The following is a 13,074-nucleotide window of genomic DNA, read 5'->3' as shown; positions in this document are numbered from 1 at the left end:
CCCACAGAGCCCTGGCCAGCTTCTCTTTTTTCCAAACCATCTCCAGATGGAAAAAGTGCCCCACATCCCTGGGGAGCACAGCACAGCGAGCTGGCATCTTCTAGCACAGACCGTCGGAAACTTCCCCATATCTAGCCTAAATCTCTGCTGCTGCCCTTTCATACTTTGCTCCTTTGCCAGGACGGTGCCCGGCTAAGGATTCCAGGGAACCAAATGCCCACGCCCAGTCTATGAACATCTCCGCCCACCGAGGCTCCTTCCCCTGTAGTGGATCCCCGGGTTCTCTTTCACTCGCACACCTTGGCACGCTGCAGCCTCTGTCCACGACTCCCAAGCTGCGGGTGTTGGTCTTGCATTTGGTTTGGAGTCTCCCTGTCAGGGGTTCAGAGGTCCGTGCTTTACCTCTGCATGCCTGTGCAGTCCTATAAACCTTCCTTGTCTGCCTCCTATCCTGAGGCACCACCGCACGGCACAGTATACAGGAAGGCATCTGAAGCACAAAGCTAGCCTCAGCCTCAGCTCTGGGCCTGGGCCTTGGTGGTCACAACTGTAAAATGAGCTCGGAGTTTCTCAGAGGAACCAAGAACAAGACGTGCTGGGAGTCTCCCGTGTACAAGGGTGTGTGTAGCTGTACATGTGTATGCTCGCGCACAAGTGTGTGTGTGTGTGTGTGTGTGTGTGTGTGTGTGTGTGTGTGTGTAATGACTCACTGGGTGCTTGACTGAGGAGACCAGAGCCCTGAATGGATCAAGGGAGCAACTTCTTGCCCTGGTGAAGGGGACATGCAGTCAGTGTCTGCTCAGTACCTGCTGGCTGCCCAGAGGCCACTGTGTTTCCTACACACAGATGGGGAAGTTGAGGCAATCTGAGGACTATGACGTCCTGTGAGAAAGGCAGCAGATAAAGCCCCTTATGCAGCCGGGCGGTGGTGGCGCACGCCTTTAATCCCAGCACTCGGGAGGCAGAGGCAGGCGGATCTCTGTGAGTTCGAGACCAGACTGGTCTACAAGAGCTAGTTCCAGGACAGCCTCCAAAGCCACAGAGAAACCCTGTCTTGAAAAGAAGAAGAAGAAGAAGAAGAAGAAGAAGAAGAAGAAGAAGAAGAAGAAGAAGAAGAAGAAGAAGAAGAAGAAGAAGAAGAAGAAGAAGAAGAAGAAAGACGAAACCTAGAAAGGAAAGAGCCTGATATACACAGCCTCCCAACCAAAAAGAGCCCCCATACCCCTGCCCCTGCCCCTGCCCCTGCCCCCTGCCATTGGCTTGTGACAGTTCAGGGAGGCATTTGAACTGCTGGCATCCTCTTCCTGGCTTCAGTGGGAATTATGAACACTCCATCTTAAGCTGTCCCTCCTGCTGGGTGTCACCAACCCACCAAGGCTCCTGCCCTCAGCCCAGTCCAGGGTGGCTGCCACCTTCTCCCAATACTGGGCCAGGGAAAGAGGAAGTCAGGAGGGGGGCCTCCCTGGAGTCCTCAAAACCTTCATTCGGGTTCTATCCAGATGCTGAACACTCCTGGTCTCTAGCAGTGACAGCCATTGTCCCCCTGAGGGCTAGGGAGGCTGGGATCCCCATAGGCCAGTGACAGTCACTGAGGGGACTCCCCTCCGGCCAGCACTATGAGGCTTTAGGACCCCACTCATCTCCCTGTGATGGGGACAGCAGCTCAGAGACCTGAGTCTTAATCTGCAGTTGGCCCCATGGGCTAGCTTCCTGGCAAGTTCTACCCTGTTCCTGAACACCTCTCAGGGCAGCCTTCTTGGTCTCTAGGTCTGGGCTGGGGTCAGAACCTTTTGTCCTCAGAATCCTTGGATGCTGCAGTCACCACAGATGGACTGTGGACTTGCCCTTGTCCGAGATGAGGCTCCCTCAAGTGGCTATGTGGGCTTGGGGTACCCGGAAGACCCCAGTTCATCATCAGCCTACCCCCTGTTACCCCCAGCATCCCCCTAGAACAATGACCAACAGGCAAGGTGGGCAAAGGGCAGATGGAGGACTAGATGGGGCGTGTGTCCTTTCCGGCCACACCCATCTGTCACCTTGGCTCAGCTCAGCCACTTCAGAACTAAAGGGACGCTAGCAATGGAGATGAAAGGTTGTGGCTGTGCCTAGGACACCTTATTAATTTTACTTCCTTTTGGGAGGGGGAGAACTGGGTTTCATGTAGCCCATACTAGCCTAGGACTTGCTATGTAGTTAAGGCTAACCCTCCTGCCTCTACCTCCTGAGATTACATCACATACACACCCAATTGGTGTAGCGCCAGAGCCCGAGGCCTCAGAGATGCTGGGCAAGGACTCTACCCACGGAGCCACATCCTCAGTCGCCAATGACACTGTATCCACAGAACCAGTGCCTGCTGGATGACACTCCCCAGCCCTGCTGTCCCTGTGACTCCCCCATGCCACAGGCCTCACAGCCCACAGCCTGCTCCCCGCCTGAGGCTGGACCAGCTTGGTCCATTCCCAAAGCAAGTTCTCTTAGATAAAGACACTGAGGCTGGGGCTGGAGAGATGGCTCGACAGTCAAGAGTCCTCTGATCTTGCAGAGGACCTGGGTTCAGTTCCCAGCACCCACGTGACAGCTCACAATGACTGTAACCCCAGTTTCAGGGCACCCGACACCCTCTTCTCACTGACCTGTGAGGGCTACTGCCTGCACTTGGGCACACACATACCCATAAAATAAATAAATCTTTAAAAAGAAAAGAAACCGAAGTTGTCATTCTATCACCTGGGAAGCTGAGGCAGAAGGATTGCTGTGACTTCAGGCAAGCCAAAGCTACAGACTGCGACACTGTCTCAAACCAACAACAGGAAACAAAAGAAACAGTCTGGGAGCAAGATGGCTCCTCCACCTTTGCTGACAGGAAACCCCAGACTGTGCCTTACACAGGAGCTGGGCTGTGCTCACCTCCCAGGTGCCCTGAAGAGCCCTCCACCCGTGAACCAGCAACCTGAACTGAGGCAGGGCTGGGAAGGACCCTGGCCACATAGCAACTGAGCCATGCAGCCAGCAGCCCTCCTGACCAGCCAGGTAAGGCTATTCCCCAATTCCCTAAGTGGAGAGAAAAGGAGGATTGGGTTTGGGCTCCCCAGACTAGGACAGGCTAACTCAGGATTCATGAGCAGATGCTGACAAGCCCCAGGGAATGTTCTAGAACCCCCGATGCTTGCATCAAAAACCACACACAGGGACACCAAAAACGAAAAGTAAGGTGGGCAACTGGGGTCCCTTGAGGACCCTTTGGCTCATCCAACTACCTCTGCTGTGGCTGGCATTAACCCCCCCCCAAAGCTGCTGTCTGAAAACAGGGAGGCCCTGGTTATGCAGAGGGACCCTTGGGTGGCTCTGAGCCACCCTGAGCAGACAGCTGTCTGCAGGTGACAAGGTGAGCAGCCAAGACCCATGGGACCCCTGGGCAGAGGAGCAGGCACAACAGCCACAGTTCCCAAACCTTTGGTGGCAGACAGGGCAACCTCTTCTTCGTCCTGTCCCTTGCTGCCTGGCTGTGGTTGGCACCCGTTACCGCTGGGACCCTGCAAACCAGTTGAAGGCGGCTTCACATGGACCTGCTTTTTCCAGCTCTGGGGACCCTGGACTCAGTCCTGGGTATCTGCCCTCAGGTGCAGTCAGAGGAAGCAGAACTTCTGTCCACAGCCACCCCGTGTCACCACCCACCAGAAACCTGCAATTTCACCTCATTTCGAGGTGAAGTGGCTAAATTTAGCATGGCAGGCTTTTGGGGCTGGGCGGCTTTTATGACTGAGTCCCTCACTTATGGCTCTTTTCTTCCTCCCCTAAATGATGGCCAGGGCTTGAATTGCCTTTAGGAGTTTCTGAAATAGCTCCCTTGGTACAGCCTGAGAGGAACTGGTGAATCGGACCGGATGGGAATGAGCCCAAACAAGAGCGGCAGATGACCCACAGAACACCCTGGAACCAGACTGTCTGACCCAGAGGGGGCCCGAGGGAGCCCAACCGCTCATTTTACCTCATGCTCACGTGACTTGCCTGGAAGAGCAAGAAGAATTGAACTCCTCCCCAGCTGAGTGGACCCACGGCTCCATCAAAACCCTCCCCTGGGGCTGCCTCGGGGCTCTTGCACTGGCTGCCCTTCTGCCAGCTCGCTGGTCCCCAGGGTCTTCCCTTGAAGCCTCCTCTAAGCCTGCAGGTCTCATGACTGAAGTCACTTCTTTCCAGAGACATCCTTGAGCGAGCCCTGGCTGGAGAAGCCTCATCCCTCATTCTGCCCGAGCCCTACTGAGGACTCTGGCCATCTTGCATATCTGTAGGTCAGGGCTCATTACATCCTTCACAAGAATCTCTGCTCCCAGACCGGACCATTTCCGTTCCATGCACACCTCTGGGCATGGCCTAGCGGTGATTTAATGAATACTGGAAGGATATTTCTGAGCTTTCTCCTTCATCTACTTGCTCAGTGAGCGTCTAAGTTAGGGTTTCTGTTGCTGTGAAGACACCATGACCACAGCAGCTCTTATAGAGGAAAACATTTCATTGGGGCTGGCTCACAGTTTCAGAGGATCAGTCCATTATCGTCATGGTGGGACACGGTGGCGTGCAGGCAGACGTGGTGCTGGAGAAGGAGCTGAGCGTTTTCTACATCTCAGTCCACAGGCAGCACGAAGTGAACTGTGCCACACTGGCCAGACTTGAGCTTGTAAGACCTCAAGGCCCACCCCCACAGTGACACACTTCCTCCAACAAGGCCACACCTCCTAACGGTCCCACTCCCTATGGGCCACACATTCAAACATATATGGAGACCAGAGCTATTCAAACCGACACCGTCAGCATGTACTGAGTACCACTGTATGCAGGCCCTGGGTATACAGTTGTACTAGGCCACTAGGCTTGCCAATTCTACTAGACTAAGTAGCCAGTGAACCCCAGAAATCCTCCTGTCTCTGCCTTACCAGAACTGGGGTCATAGCTTCATCCTGCCAAGCCTAGCTTCTGGGAGTCAAGCTCACAGAGAGAAAGGCTGGCTTCATTGGTGGTTTTGTTGAGTTCTGGGGTGGCAGTAGTTTCATTTTTGTTGGGTATTTTTTTGGTTTATTTTTTTGTTTTGTTTTTCTTTTGATTCAAGGTCTTGCTACGCAGCACCCACTGGCCTCTAACTTGCTGTCCCCCTGCTGCTTCTGGCTCCTGAACACTGAGGTGTCAAGCCTGTGCCACCTCACCCGGCAGATGAATTCTTTTAAGGAAACCTCTGTTTAACACAGACTGTGTGTTTGTGTCTGGCCCGTGTTAAACACAGGCCTCAGCTGGAGCAAAGCAGAGCTTCTGTCCCAGCCTTGCCCCTGGCTGTGTTGCCCCCCAGGGTGGCAGCCGTGGAAGGGAGGTCTAGGGACTCCTCTGGCCAGCACAGCCCACAGCCCTGACACCTTCCAGTCCTGCTCAGCCTGTACCCAACCCTGAACTAGAAACTCACAGACTCACTAAGGACCCGTATTGTGGGTGGACAGGTGGGTCCTCTCAGTGGCTCCCACAGCATCTTGCCCACTTTACAGAGTATGAGCACAGCCATTCACGGCCAAACATGGGAAAGAGAAAGGCCAGCCCATATGTGTCCCTAAAGAGGAAAAGCATGGGATCCTTGGAATACGATGTACACCGATGACTGACGCCAGAAGGAAGTGTTCAGGTTAAAAATATGGAGTGGGGTGGTAGCTCTGTGCTTGTCTTGAATACGTGGAGGTTCAGTTTTCACTGCCATAGCGAAGAGAAAAGACTTCTCAGGTCAACCTCTGGCCTTCCACACACATGCCCACACACGTGCACAGGTGCAAACATACCCATGTAAACATGCACATGACTAAAAAAGACACACGTGACCAAGCTCCTCCTTGTTCCCTCCTATGTTTTAGAGTGGACAAGCGTCTTCCCTGTGGACCTCAGAGGCAGAGTACCCTGGCAAAACCTACATCTCCTTCCAACTTTGTAGCCAGCAGTGTCCTACCCCCGGCCCCTGCAAGAGACCCTTCTCAGACACACCAAAGTCCACCTCTTCCAGCCCACTCTACCCAGACAGTCTGTCACCCCCTCACTCTGGGCCATCTGGTTGCTGGTGCAACTTTAGGCACTGCTATAGTTGGGGATGTAGCTCAATGGCAGAGTGCCTGAGAAGCATACGAAAGGCCCTGGATTCCAGTCCCAGTATCTCAAAACTAAACAAGATAAAGTAACATAGAATAGAAAGCAAAATAACAGAAATCATAGATAAAACCATCCACCAGGCTTGCTGCACCCACTCTGGCAATCTTAACAGGAATCACAGTAGCTCCCCAAGTGATGGCCCTCAGACTGTGATGCACACGCTGTCATACCGTCCTCGGAGGCCACGACAAGGTGGTGGTGTTTGTAAATTCTGTCATTGCTTGGGAACAGTTTGCAGCAGGGCTTCATCGCCCAAGGTGGAAATCCCAGGGAACGCCTCTAGGGTGCGCACTGGAGCAACAGAGGGCTCTGTCCCCAGCCCTTCAAACTTCTTTTCATTTTACATGTATGAGTGTTTTGCATATTTTTTTTCTGTGCACTGTGCACTCCTGGTGTCCATAGAGGTCAGAAGAAGACATCAGATCCCTTGGAACTGAGATTACTGAGCCACCAGTGGTGCTGGAAGTTGAACCTGGATCCTCTGATAGAGCCCAGTGCTCTTAACTGCTGGGCCAGCTCTCCAGACCCATCCGCCCACCCATTCTATTTTATTATAATTGTGTGGTGGTGGTGGTGGTTTTGTTTTGTTCTTTGTTTGGTTTGTTGTTGTTGTTGTTGTTTTGGTTTTTTGAGACAGGGTTTCTCTGTGTAGCCCTGGCTATTCTGGAACAAACTTGCTCTGTAGACCAGGCTGGGCTCAAATTTACAGAGATCCTCCAGCCTCTGCCTCCTAAGTGCTGGGATTAAAGGTCTGCACCACCACTGCCTGGCTTGTTAGGGTTTTGGGTTTTTTGTTTGTTTGTTTTTGTTTGTTTGTTTGTTTTGTTTGTTTTGAGACAGGGTCATTCTATGTAGTCCTGGCTGTCTTGGAGCTTGCTCTGTAGACCAGGCTGACCTCCCACTCACAGAGCTCGGGCTGCCTCTGGCTCAGGATGCTGAGATTAAAGGTGTGCACCACCACACCAGGCTCCGTCCCTTGTGCTTTAAGTGCTAGGCTGAAAACAGGAGCACAAGAGTGATTAAAAATAAACCAAAACAGGGCTGGGGGAAAGCTCAGCATACTGCCTGGAATCTACAAGATTCCTGGGTTCCATCCCCAGTATCAAAACGAAAAGCGAAGGGAAGCCTTGAACGTGGGTAGGCAGAATGGCTCCGGGAGTGAAGGTGCTTGCTGCCCAAGCCTGGCGACCTGAATTCATCCTGAACTCACATAAAGGAAGGAGAGCGCTGAGAGTTGTCCTCTGACCACACACACACACACACACACACACACACACACACACACCATGCACGTGTGCCACCCCTGCAGTAATAATAATTGGAAAAAATTAAACACTACACTTGGGGTTATCTCAGTACAGTGACACATAGCCACATACAAAATAAGACATTGCTTTTTCAAAAATTCCCAAGGAACAATTTTGACACTAAGAATGTGATATTTTACATCTGTCTTTGAAAAAAAAATCTTCTAGTCTTTTCCTGTGCAAAGAAATAATCTCCACCCCTCCCCCTTCCCAGTTTTGTCACTGCCTGAGGGGGACCACACGGGTATATATGCACAAAATGTTCCTGGCAGAGGACAGTAATTGGTTAATATATTAATAGATTAGGTGCTTCTTTTCTTTTTTTTTCTTTCCTGTTTTGCTTTTGGGGGTTTTGTTTGTTTGTTTGTTTAGTTGGTTGGTTGGTTGGTTGGTTTTTTGAAATAGGGTTTCTCTGTGTAACAGTTTGGCTGTTCTGAAGCTGGCTCTGTCGACCAGGCTGGCTTCAAACTCACAGAGATCCAACTGCCTCTGCCTTCCAAGTGCTGGGATCAACGGCATATGACACCACACCCAGCCTTTAATTAGCTGATTCTTATTATAAGAATTTTGTGAGCCAGATGTGGTGATGCACACCTACCTACGGTCCCTGCACTTGTGAGGCAGAGACAGACGGGACGTCCAGGGCACCCTCAGCTGCACAGAAAGTTTGAGATCAGCCTGGTTTATACCAACCTCATCTCAAAGAACAGAAGGAGAAGGAGAGGAGGGAGGAGGAGGAGGAGGAGGAGGAGGAGGAGGAGGAGGAGGAGGAGGAGGAGGAGGAGGAGGAGAAGAAGAAGAAGAAGAAGAAGAAGAAGAAGAAGAAGAAGAAGAAGAAGAAGAAGAAGAAGAAGAAGAAGAAGAAGAAGAAGAAGAAGAAGAAGAAGAAGAAGAAGAAGTTTGCAAACTAAAAATCAAAATCAGGGCTGGCAACTGTCCCCACAAAGGCCAGCTTCTATAGTAACTCAAGGAGGAACAGGGTGGGACAGTCAAGAGTGCAATGCCTACCACCCTATGTCCCTTTCTGGTTCTCAGAAGTAAGTCACTAGGCCTGAGGAGAGGGCTCAGTGCATGTGCTGTGCTCTGTGCAAGTGTGGGATCTGAGCCCGGGGTCCCAGAACCCACGTAACCCTGGCTACAGCAGCATGGGTTCTTCCAGTGCTTTCTACAGTGAGAGGGATTGCAGAGACAGGAAATCCCTGGACGTTCAGAAGCCTGGCACACACAGCAAGAACAACAGAGAAAGCCACGTCTGAGGGTGTCTTCTGACCTCTACACATGGGCTGTGGTATATGCATGCCTGCCTGCACTCATCCATGAACACATGTGTGCACACACACACACACACACATATCCTCACATGTGAAATGACCACCAGGTCCTGCCACAGTAAGGCGAAGACTGACAGAAGACAGTCATTTCTGCAGACACTAGCCACTGTGAGGCCAGTGGGACTTAGCCCGTGGACACTCATCCCCACCCAGACTGAGGAGGCACCATCTGAGTGGATTTTGCTAGGGACTCAGGGTGGACAAGGACCTCAACAGGGAGGCTCAGGCAGGGCCTGGCAGTTCCTCACCCTCATTCTCCTGCCCCAGCCATCCTCCGGCTCTCAATGCCCTGCTTCCCCACACTCCGGAGCCCAGGACTCCCCAGCCAGCCTGCTTGTTTGCTGACCAAGACTGTTCACAGCCCGGGAAGCAGCCAAGGGTTCAACCAGAGATGAGCCATCTGGTCTCTTCACAATAAACAAGTCACGAGAGAGCTGCAGACAGCCTGCTCTGGCTTTCAAGTCCAGTGAGATGTTTCTCTCTCATCGTTGCTCCTGAGGGGACAGGGGACGGTCCAGGACCTCGGTCCCAGCCCAAGAGCCACCCTGGCCCGCAGCACATCGAGGCTGGGAAGTGGGGACAGCATTTCTCCATTTTTCTTCCTGTTTCCTTCTCAGAGACTATGCCAGATGGTCAACTCACCTCCCCAACAGGGTGCTTTCCTCCCAAAGGGACAGAATATTTTCTAGAACTCAGCGTTCTCTCCCTGTGTGTGTGTGGGTGTTGTTTTGGGAGTGCAAGAGTTGGAACCTAGAACCTTACATCTGCTGGACAAGCGCTCGGGCTATCTCCCAGTCCTTAGAGCCCAAACCTCTTTTCCATAAGGGAGACCCCTCCTGGTCACCTTCAGTATTGCATCCTTGCTTCACCAGCAGGGACAAATGCCCAACCAAAGGAGGGTGAGACTCTGTTCCCACGCTCAGAGTGAGGTCGGTGGGTCCCAGGCACCGGGCAGATGTGTGTGGTTGAGCAGCCTGGACTGAAATCATAATCCTGGAATTTCCAAAGTATTGCAGAACATTCTAAGCTGACGCTAGATTGCGGACCACGAACTGTTTATCAATTAGTCCCCTGTTTGCCAAACATTCTTGCCTGGGTCTCCTGGGAGATGCTTTGGTCAGGAATGCATGGCAACTGAATGGAAATCCGCAGAAGATGAAGGTTTGCTCGCAGAGGAGCAGCCAATGACTGGAAGAGGTATATCCACTCAGGAGAGAGGGCGAGTACTGGCGCGCGTGCGCATGCACGCGCGCGCGTGTGTGTGTGTGTGTGTGTGTGTGTGTGTGTGTGTGTGTGTGTGTAAGACAGTGTGGAGGTCAAAGGGCAACCTCAGGTTCCAGTCCTCCCCTTCCACCCTTCCACTCTGTCTGAGACAGGGCCTCGTTGTTGTCGCTGTGAACCAGGTGGCTCGCCAGCTTCCATCTCCCTACAGGAGCACTGGCATGCCCAAATAAGTACCCTGCCATAGCTGACTTAACTTGGATCTAGGGTCTCCACCCTTGTATGTGCTTAACCTACCATGCCCTCTCCTCGGTCCTGGAACTAAGCTCTGAGTTTCTATGGAAAAGGAAAATGACATCTGGGAACAAACTAGAATTTAGGGCTCTTGAAGACAGCTAATGACTCACGAGACAGGCATATGCCTCCCTCACCCACCATGGGCTGCACCCCTGGGCTACAGCAAAATCTTTCACAATGACTCCCAGCCCACCCACCTGGGGGCCACTCTTCCTGTAGCTCTGTGCCAGCAACACTTCAGGAAATATGAAGAAATAGAGCAGTGTCCGAGAGGGAGGAGGAGGATGGGAGCAGAGTTAAGGTTTTGTTTTGGTTTGGGTTTTTAGATAAGATCTTACTAAGAAGTCACAGCTGGCCTGGAACTCACTAAGTAAACCACGCTGTGTGCATATACACTCATACAATCATCTACACACATTATAATAATAAGATTATAGTAAATGGCCAGGCGGTGGTAGAACACTCTGGAGGCAGAGGCAGGTGGATCTCAGTGAGTTCGAAGCCAGTCTGGTCTACAAAGCAAGTTCCAGGACAGCTAGGACTGTTACACAGAGAAACTCTGTCTCTACACACACACACACACACACACACACACACACACACACACACACACACAGAGTGAAGATCTGTGTATACCTACTCACTTCTATGATCCCCGCACTTGGGAGACTGAGGCAGGAGGATTTTCATGAGTTTGGGGCCAGGCTGAGCTATAGAGTGAGACTTTGTCTCAAACAACAACAAATTAACAAGTCAAACTGAGTAATCTAAGCTACTCCGAGGCTGAGGCAGGAGGACCCTAAATTTAACAGTTTGGGAAATGCAGGAAGACCCTGTCCCAGGAGAAAGATTAAAAGGTGGGTGGCTGAGTCTCCGTGTCTCAGTGGCAGAATGCCTAGCTTGCGTGAGACCCTAGACTCAATACTTAGTGGTAGCCAGGCCTCGTGGCACACCCCTGTAAAGTAGGATCAGGAATTCAAGGCCGGCCTCAGCTACTACATACTGAGTTCAAGGCCAGCCTGATCTACATGAGTCCTGTCTCAGAACAAACAACAGCAGAAGCCCCAATTAAAAGAAAAGGAAAAAACGAAGAGAAAGAAAGAAGGATAAAGGAACAAATAGAGGAATTAGGTGGGGCCATGTTTCAATTCGCTGGCTACGAAGACACAGGGTGGGAGAGGCGGGAGCTAGGCAGCTATGTGCCAGCTCTGGCATGTGGCACACACAGATGTGCCGTCACTGAGCTGCTCTGATGGTTCCCCTCTGGCAAGTACGGACCCTTGCTTGGGCCACACCCAACCCAAGACCACACCCCCTCCAGTCCTTCCAACCACTTGATCTTTGGCTCCCATACCCTGGACCCTGTTGCTTTTCCTGCCTAAGGAGGTGGATCCACTTGGCCCTGTGGCAGTTCCTGCAAATGCTGAGCTGAGCTGGAGTCTGGCCATCTCCTGGATGAGTTTCCCTCACCCCCCCCCCCCACTCCCTGCTGGCAGGAGGCAGACCCTTTCCTTCCAGAGAGAGCAATGAGGGCCTGGCTTCTAATGGAAGGCAGGCTGCTGCCGGTGCCAAAAACCCTGGCCAGGGGCCTGCGGATCTGGGTCCCAGTGCCTCACTCCAGCTGCCTGTCAGAGCCATGCTCCTAGGAGGTGAACTGGGGACAGAAGCAGTCTCACCACTCCTCACCACAGGCCGAGGCTCAGCTGCAGCCTCCCAAGGCTGGAGCATCCCGGGCTGGACAGGTCCTGAACCAATAGTGGACCAGAGCCCAACACAGTGGGTTCTAGGAGGGGAAGAGTGGCGTTTTGGTCTCGCATGCTTGTCAAGAAGTAGAGAGACAATGAAAGAATTCTCTGGAGGAACCAGTGTGGTGGTGCATGCATGCAATCCCAGCACTCAGGAGGCTGAAACGTCAGAAGGGGCTACGTGGTGGTGGACGTGGTGGTGGTGGTGGTGGTGGTGGTGGTGGTAGGGATTGGAGAGATGGTTCAGTGGGTTAATTACTCCTAAAGACCTGAATTTGATCCCTAAAAGCCATGGATTTTTGTTGCTGCTGTTTTTTAAGCCAGGCACGGTGGCAGTGTTCTTTTAATCTGGATGCTAAGCAAGTGGGGACCTGCTCACTGGGGCTTTGTGGTCATTTAGCCTAGTCCAACCAATGAGTTCTAGGCCAAAAAGATGCAGGGGACAGCTGAGGAACACCTGAGGTAGACCTCTGGCCTCCATGTAAGTGTGCACACACATGTACACATACACACCAAAACCCAGACTCAAGCCTGTAATTCCAGTACTGTGGAAGTAGAGGCAGGAGGATCAGAATTTCCAAGTCATCTTCACCATGTAATGAATTCCAGGCTAGCCTTACTAAGTACAACCATCTTTACCTCCAGTTCCAGGGATCTGACTGCCTCTTCTGGCCTCCAGGAGCAATAGGCATATACTTGCTACACATGCAGCCAAAACACTCAAGACATATAAAATATTTAAGGAAAAAATAAATCCAAGGGAAAAACATTTGCAACATATGGAAAAAGGAAAGTAAAATTTAAAAAAATTACGAATGGGTCATCTTACTTTGTGCATATATCACTGGCCATGTGATAGTGTAGGAAGTTCCACCAACACATGCAGTCCTCCTGATCAATATATAGATACAGATATGGATATGGTCCTCCTGATCAATATATAGATATAGATATGGATATGATATGGATTTGGATATAGATATGGATATGATATGG

Source organism: Cricetulus griseus, chromosome 6 (assembly GCF_003668045.3).
Source record: "Cricetulus griseus strain 17A/GY chromosome 6, alternate assembly CriGri-PICRH-1.0, whole genome shotgun sequence".
Classification (NCBI taxonomy): domain Eukaryota; kingdom Metazoa; phylum Chordata; class Mammalia; order Rodentia; family Cricetidae; genus Cricetulus; species Cricetulus griseus.
Note: the sequence above shows the minus strand (reverse complement) of the source record.